Below are 9,057 nucleotides of genomic sequence, written 5' to 3' on the forward strand. Positions count from 1 at the left end.
GCTGCACTCAATATGCCAGCAAATTTGGAAAACTCAGCAGTGGCCACAGGACTGGAAAAGGTCAGTTTTCAATCCAAGCCCAAAGAAAGGCAATGCCAAAGAAGGCTCAGACTACCACACAATTTCCCTCATCTCACATGCTAGCAAAATATTGCTAAAATTCTCCAAGCCAGGCTTCAACAGTATGTGAACCGTGAACTTCCAGATGTTCAAGCTGGATATAGAAAAGGCAGAGGAACCAGAGATCAAATAGCCAACATCCACTGGATCATCAAAAAAGCAAGAGAGTTCCAGAAAAAGATGTACTTCTGCTTTATTGACTATGCCAAAGCCTTTGACAGTGTGGATCACAACAAATTATGGAAAATTCTTAAAGAGATGGGGATACCAGACCACCTGACCTGCCTCTTGAGAAATCTGTATGCAGGTCTGGAAGCAACAGTTAGAACTGGACATGGAACAACAGACTGGTTCCAAATAAGGAAAGGAGTACATCAAGGTTGTATATTATTACCCTGTTTCTGTAGCTTATATGCAGAGTACATCATGAGAAACTCTGGGCTGGATGAAGCACAAACTGAAATCAAGACTGCCTGAAGAAATACAATAACCTCAGGTATGCAGATGATACCACCCTTATGACAGAAAGTGAAGAAGAACTAAAGAGACTCTTGATGAAAGTGAAAGAGGAGAGTAAAAATGTTGGCTTAAAACTCAACATTCAGAAAACTAAGTTCATGGCACCTGGTCCCATCACTTCACGGCAAATAGATGGGGAAACAGTGCAAACAGTTACAGACTTTACATTTGGGGGCTCCAAAATCACTGCAGATCACATCTGCAAAATGAGTTTTGCAGATCACTCCAAAATCACTGCAGCCATTAAATTAAAAGACGCTTGCTTCTTGGAAGAAAAGTTATGACCAACCTAGATAGCATATTAAAAAGCAGAGACATTACTTTGCCATCAAAGGTCTGTAGAGTCAAAACTATTGTTTTGCCAGTAGTCATGTATGGATGTGAGAGTTGGATTATAAAGAAAGCTGAGAACTGAAGAATTGATGCTTTTGAACTGTGGTGTTGAAGAAGATTCTTGAGAGTCCCCTGGGCTGCAGGAGATCCAACCAGTTCATCCTAAAGGAAATCCGTCCTGTATCTTTGGAAGGATTGACGCTGATGCTAATACTCCAATACTTTCACCACCTGATGTGAAGAGCTGACTCATCTGAAATGACCCTGATGCTGGGAAAGATTGAAGGTGGGAGGAGAAGGGGAAGACAGGATCAGATGGTTGGATGGCTTCACCAACTGAATGCCCATGAGTTTGAGTAAACTCCGGGGATTGGTGATGGACAGGGAGGCCTGGGGTGCTGCAGTCCATGGAGTTGCAAAGAATCGGACACGACTGAGTGACTGAACTGAACTGAACTGACCTGAACACTTGGTCTAATTTACATTTGTCAAGTCGTGCAATTCTTTCCTGACCAGACCAAGGGAGTGCCTTACCTACGAAATGGCCTTTTACTGAGAAGTTGTACAATGCCGATGCTCCACTGCACCCTTCTTTTAGAATTCATAGAGCATCACTAAATGGTCCCTATAAATTTAAACAACCTCAGTCAATGTTGCAGATGTGGGAGCCTCCTTCCCTATTATAGATCACCTTTCAATCCGTTCTGATCTTCTATTAATATGCTTGTCTCCCTGCTTTCCTAGTAGATCTTCAGACTCAATGGTGTTTCGAGCTTAGTTATATTCCTGCACCCGAAAGAAACAAAAATATAATCCAAACATGATATACAAAGTGACTTTCACCTGTTTGCTATTGTCAGTGTATTAGTGAATGTCCAATTTTCATTAATATAATACATCAGACATAGATGCAACCAATAAAAGTCTATTTCAAAACAGAATCTTCAGAGTGAAATAAACGTAAAGCTCTTGCTATGTACTGAGTAAAACTGAGGTTCAAAAAAACCTGTGTGGTACTGTATATCCACACATCAGCAGTATACAATGAAATCTCAATCTTCATTCAAAGACAAAAAACTACTTTTTATATATGTCATTATCATGAGAAATATAATGTCTCATTGTACCTCTGCTGCTGCTAAGTCGCTTCAGTCGTGTCTGACTCTGTGCGACCCCATAGACGGCCTCCCACAAGACTCCCCTGTCCCTGGGATTCTCCAGGCAAGAACACTGGAGTGGGTTGCCATATCCTTCTCCTATTGTACCTCATGTTAGCTAATTTCTTCTCGTCACAGAAGTTAAAAATACATGCACTTATATTTAAAATAATGAGAAAAATAATAACATATTTACTAGTCTGATTTTATTATTAAATAATACCTGCATTTGGGTGTATACATTTCTGGACTTTATTCATACATATAGTTCTTATTTGTTTTCCTTTATAATAATATTGCTATGGCATTACAAACATTATTAAATAACATGAATTTCATTTCTACTTAGCAATTTTATTCTTTTTCTATGCCAGTGTTTGTTAATTGGACTAGTTAATGAAAACATAGCATTGAATTAATTTTTATAGTATATTTTTATTGTCCCTGTTAAGCATTTAGGGAGTTTTCAACTTACTGTTTAGATGTCACCATGATGATCATTCTTAAAGTAATTTTGTTTATGGTCCAATGTACTCTAAGGAAAAAAATATATATTAAATACAATTGAAAAATTTAATAGACATGCATATTTATAAAGAAATGCAAATTGCTCTTAGGGAAAAAAATAATTGCAACTATTTAATCTCCCACCATAATCCAAGCATTCAATTTTTATTTCTACTATAACAGTGGCAAATAGATGATTTTTATAAGTTCTAGTTTTGTATTAAAACTATATGTTTTATACTGGCTGGGTATTTTTTCATTTAATATGTGAGGTAGAACTTTTTAAAAAGTTAATAATAATCTAATCTCTTCAGTTTATTTTCTGTTGCTACAATATGTTGTCTGTTGTTCTACTTTTGTTCACCCACTTGCTGTTAAAGACTTTTAATTTGTTTGCTTACATTCTTTAGATGCTAAGAACATTAATAATTTTTCTATTAAATATTGTTTTGTTACATATATTTACAGACTATAATTTTCTATTTAATTGCTTTTGTACTTGAAACATTGTGGCTCAGCTGGTAAAGAATCTGACTACAATGCGGTAGACCTGGGTTAGATCCCTGGGTTGGGAACATCCCCTGCAGTAGGGAAAGGCTACCCAATCTAGTATTCTGGCCTGGAGAATTCCACAGACTGTATAGTCCGTGGGGTCGCAAAGAGTCAGACACAACTGAGCAGCTTTCACAGTCACAGTCACCTGAAACATAATATTAAAAACTGAGGTAGCCAAATCTAGTTTTAAATATGTATATGCATAGATGAATAAAATACGCAATTATATATTTACATTTGCATATGCACTTATAATTATATAATTTATAAAGATATATATATTTAAACAAATTTATATCTGAATTAGTTTATATAGAAAGTTCATAAATATTTAACTGTCAGTTAAATATTTGCTGTATATTTTTATATTTCAAGTTTATTGAACCGATGAAAGTTGATATCACTAGTGAAAATCATATTGATACAATTAATTGCCAATATATTTTGATAAGAGGGAAACTTGGCTACTGTGGCATTCTTCGTGAAAGACTATAAACTCAGTGCAACCATGAGGAAATCAGAAAGACTCAAATTAAGAGATATTCAAAATCAGTTGAGATCATGAAAAGCAAAAGAAGATTGTTACAGATCATAGGATACCAAGGAGGCATGATGATTGAATAAACTGGTGGCATTCTGAATAGAATCCTAGAAAGCAAAAAAACTTAGTGGAAAAACTGCAGAAATTCAAATGTCTCTAACTTACTTACGAATACTGTACCAGTGTTAATTTCTTGTTTTTGAAAAACCTACCATGATTACATAATATTAGGAACATTAAATGAAGGCTGTATGGAAACTCTTTGTATTTTCTTTGCATGTTTTCAGCAAATCTAAATTTTTTCCAAATATATTTATTCATAAATTATGATCATGTATCTATATAATGATATATCTAAAATTTACTTTGTTTTATTTGTAAGACAAATGCATGGCTTTTTCCTGCATGAGAATGGTTAATATATTCAATGGCAAATATATTTCTATTGGTTTCTTAAAATTTTTATATACATTTTATAGTATTAATTTCAGCAAGCCTTTTTACTTGTAAAAAATATACCTGCCTATTTTCTATTGCACTCTCTTGCCTCATGATTTCATGTCCCATTTTATCTCTCTGGACTTCCCTGGTGGCTCAGATGGTAAAGCATCTGTCTACAATTCGGGAGACCTGAGTTCAATCCCTGGGTTGGGAAGATTCCCTGGAGAAGGAAATGGCAACCTACTCCAGTACTCTTGCCTGGAAAATGCCATGGACGGAGGAGCTTGGTGCATGCTACTGTCCATGGGGTCGCAAAGAGTCAGGCACGACTGAGCAACTTCACTTTATCTGAGTAATTCTTTATTTGTAAAATACTTTCTTACGTAACATTTTATCCCTGATCAAAAGTATTTTTAGAAATACAATCATATATACATTGAACTTGATTCTTGACCTTAATCTGCCATACTTTATTCATTCAACTTTGATTTTGTATGTGTTGTTTACTCATCTTTGTATTATGACTATAAAATCAAGGCTCAAATTGAAATTTTCCTCTTTTGCATCTTTTATGAGGACAGAGGAATGCATATTTTTCCTAGGTGAATTTTGAGGTGCTAATTTTCAACTTTTCATGGTAGTCACCTGCTCTTCTGAACTTGAACTCTCTTTTCTCACTGGAAGTTTCCCTGACTAATACATTTAATTGCACATCTGTGCTGTATCCTTGATCATGTTGAACTTCTCCATGTCCTAGAATTAACCCTGTGTTACTTCCTTTGCATACGAGACAGGTTAATTTCCATAATAAAGTAAATGTAGTGAGAAAGTCTCATGCCACAGGAATTATGAATTCAATGTTATAGTCTGTTTTAGAAATAGATTAGTTTATAGGTGAGGCACATCAGTATTGAGCTTTGGGGGTTTCAGAGAAATTTTCTCTCAAATGATGATTATTTTTTTCTATTTTTTTAGTCAATGCAATAAATAAGTCTAGAATTTAGAACTAAAGAATGCATGTGAAGCAAAATCTTAAGGTTTTGGAAAATATATTTGTTTACATTCCTTGTTTAGGTACCACTGAAATTGCTTTAGTGTAGGGTGCTGCTGCTAAGTCGCTTCAGCTGTGTCTGACTCTGTGTGAACCCATAGACAGCAGCCCACTAGGTTCCCCCATCCCTGGGATCCTCCAGGCAAGAATACTGGACTGGGTTGCCATTTCCTTCTCCAATGCATGAAAGTGAAAAGTTAAAGTGAAGTCACTCAGTCGTGTTGGATTCCTAGCGACCCCATGGACTGCAGCCTATCAGGCTCCTCCGTCCATGGGATTTTTCAGGCAAGAGTACTGGAGTGGGTTGCCATTGCCTTCTCCTTAGTGTAAGGTAAGTCACTTCAGTCATGTCCGACTCTGTGCGACCCCATAGACGGCAGCCCACCAGGCTCCCCCGTCCCTGGGATTCTCCAAGCAAGAACACTCGAGTGGGTCGCCGTTTCCTTGTCCAGTGCATGAAAGTAAAAAGTGAAAGTGAAGACGCTCAGTCGTGTCTGACTCTTAGCGACCCCATGGACTGCAGTCTACCAGGCTCCTCCATCCATGGGATTCTCCAGGCAAGAGTGCTGGAGTGGAGTGCCATTGCCTTCTCCATCTCCTTAGTGTAGGGTAGGTAATGGAAAAAATGTAGTCCAAGAACATACTTAAAAATCTTTCTCACTGATGTTGGTTATTTCAGTCTCTTCCTTTTCCAACAACCGATTTCTAGATCTTGGTATATGTTCTCATTCTTCTATGAAATTAAAGGGACAGCCACATTTTATCTCTTTGTTATAGCTTCATAAGCAATTAAGGAGAAGGAAATGGCAACCCCCTCCAGTACTCTTGCCTAGAGAATCCACGGACAGAGCAGCCTGTCCCTGAGCTACGGTCCATGGGGTGGCAAAGAGTTGCATACGACTGAGCGACTAACACACACATAAGAAATTAAAGGAAAACTTTTAGCAGGTTTTTCAGGCACTGTAGGTGACTGTTCAAGCTCATCATTTTACATTTTGTATCTTAATAGAATTTGTTTCATTAAATCCTTGTTCTTTACATCAGATGACAGTAGCTACATTATATTCATGGGACAAAAATATTAATATTTATATTTTGTCTACATAATTTCATCTTTTTTAAGAATCAAATGTAATTGGCACGGAAATAAACTTTATTCAGCAAAACTTAGCTAGCAAATAAAGCATGGCTAAGACACCTTCTTGAAAACTTCAGAGAAATTGTCCAATCCTAAATTGATAAAGATGTTTTATTTTACTTAGTGGTCCTTTCTGTATTATGTTAGTATTTGATTTAAGTTATTTAAAGAATATAGAGTTTATAACAAATATAACTGACTTTTAGGGTAATTGGGAAAAAATCTTGTAATTAAATAATAAAGTATCCTGCTAGAATAAGGGAAGAATCTGCTCTATAAATCATGGTAATTTGAACAGTGAATACTGTACTTAAATTGGAGAAGTAAATGAGCTTTAAAGGGCAGAAGGAAAACTACTAGCCACTTCTCAATCAAAATGTAAACATGCATAAGACTCTGTGCTTGCTTTAAAAATATTTAACTGTTAAATTTGTTTCTTAAAATCTTTAAAATTATTGTTGCTGCTCTCCTTAACAAGCACACATAAATACAACTAAAACTTCGTGAAATATGTCCTATGATATCATATTGAAGATAAGTTAAAATTAGGAATAGCCTAGTTACCACCTTCTAATTCAGACCAAGTCCACAGAACCTGACAGTTTCAGGTTAATTATTGCTGCAAAACTATTCCTGCTAGATAATGCAGAGAAAGCATTACATTAATTCTTGCCTTTACTGTTCAGTTTTGCACAAAATCTAATTTGTTTTATTATAAATAGTTTCATTGGTTTTACATATTTTGAAAGCTCAGACTCCTTTATATAATGATCATATGTTAAATTAATATTTTAATACTTTCACTTTAACAGGGGTCAATGCTGAACATAATTAATGTGTATATGGAAATTTTAGGCTTCAGTGGCACTCAGAAGAGATATGGTCAGTATACATGCAAAAAGAAAATAAAATCCTGTCATGAGAGCTTATTAGATGTATCTATTCACACTTCATAACGCTTTCACTTAGACAAGTATATTCCAATAGAAATAAACTGCTCTGCTTTTGGAAGAGCCCTCCTGTCTCACTTATGATATATTATAAATTGAGACAATCTGATTTTCACCTCTTAAGATACAGCTGTGTTATACAGCCTATATAGAATGGATGTGAAATCTGTCACCTCTAATAATGGGGGTCTTCTCTTTTTCCCTTGCCGCCAAACAAGAGGAACTTTCAGACTCCCAGCCCACTGAGAGCTAAATGCACAAGGGATTCCCATGAGGTACTCACCAGATCACTGGGGCAGCTGGTAGTCTGTGCTGTTGCTGGGAGAAGAGCCTGAAGAACCTCCAACGATGAAGAAACACCCAACGTTTGCCTCTAGAGGGTGGAAGTCGGTGTTTCCTCTTCTCACTAGCAGCTCAGAATCTGGTTAAGTGGCTCAAAGGGCCTCAAGCTCACTTCAGAAATTCAGGTCCAGCATCTTCAACCAGTTTTATCAGCTAATCCTCACTACCTGGGCCTTTCTGGGTCTCAGCTCAGGCTGCATGCAGCAACAGCGGCTTCACAGGGCTGCTCAGCGTTCTTTACCAAACCGGAAGTGACAAGGCAAAATTTACTGTTAATCATGGAGGTCGGGAGCACAAAAAGCGCTGGTGCGTCGACTACTGCTTAGTTCAGGGATCAGGCGAGACAATGGGCAGAGTGTTGAGGCTTCCCTCTCATCCACAGGTCCCTGTCATCCAGGGCATCCTGCACCAAAGGAAGGACAGCCAAGGGCAGCAGGCAGATTCGAGTGAGTTTCAGTCTTCAACCCCCAACGATACACAGTACAGATGACCCTGTGGGCAATGCGGTGTGTGCAGAGTTGCTATTAATTCAACTACAGGCTGACGCCATTGTACCCCATCACAGTAAACTAAAACCAGATCTCGGCATCCTCAAACAAACCTCCCAAAGTCTCCTCCGTGTTCCTACAGGAGCCAGGGTGGGCCAAAATGTGTTAGCAATCCTTGGCAGTTAGGCTCCGAAAAGTGTCCTCCTGGTGTAACTCGTACTAATAAAACAATATCGAGTTCAGTTCTAAAAAGGTGTGAGCTCTCACTCTAACATCCATAGTCTTCCAAACAGATCCTCAGCGGCTGCGTTTGAGGTTCTCCTCAGTCAGGCAAGGAGTTCTCGCGAGGCTTGTGCAGTTGCGCGGCTCAGAGGTCTGAGCGCCACTGCACGTGGCCTACCATCACCATCTTGAATTGAGCATCTTGTGCAGCAACAGCAGCATCTGCAAATGGTACCCTGAGCTGAGGTGTCAGAGGAGGTTTTTTTCACAGAGGAAACTCTGGTCTGAGGTGCCAGATGTTAGGCTTCTGTACACGGCTCTCTGTGAACTAGACCAGATTAAGCACGGGGGGCGGGGTGGGGGGGAAGGCTTTATGTTATTACCCAGATGATATTAATATGTATACTTCCTGGGAACTGTTAATATGTTTTGCTGGTGACACCATCACAAGGTCTTTTTAAATGAACATGCGTGTGCCTGCCAAGTTGCTTCACTTGTGTTTGATTCTTTGTGACCCCCATGGACTGTAACCCCCCAGGCTCCTCTGTCCATGCGATTCTCCAGGCAAGAATACTGGAGTGAGTTGCCACACCCTTTACCAGGGGATCTTCCACACCCAGATATGGAATCCTGTGGCTCCTGCGGCTCCTGCATTGCTGGCAGATTCTTTACCACTTTAGCCACCAGAAAAGC

At 38.3% G+C, this 9,057-nt stretch overlaps 1 long non-coding RNA gene across 1 annotated transcript in view; it reads right to left on the minus strand.

The window, feature by feature from the left end:
• Positions 1–8,478, minus strand: part of LOC133233724 (uncharacterized) — a 327,664-nt gene extending 319,186 nt beyond the window's left edge. Inside the window, exons 1-2 of the long non-coding RNA XR_009731811.1 lie at positions 7,596–8,478; positions 2,605–2,664 (exon numbers count right to left, since the gene is read on the minus strand). This is a non-coding gene — a long non-coding RNA (uncharacterized LOC133233724). The remainder of the gene's footprint in view (positions 1–2,604; positions 2,665–7,595) is intronic.
• Between the last annotated feature and the right edge of the window lie 579 nt (positions 8,479–9,057).

This window comes from Bos javanicus, chromosome 20 (assembly GCF_032452875.1).
Source record: "Bos javanicus breed banteng chromosome 20, ARS-OSU_banteng_1.0, whole genome shotgun sequence".
NCBI classification, from domain to species: Eukaryota; Metazoa; Chordata; class Mammalia; order Artiodactyla; family Bovidae; genus Bos; species Bos javanicus.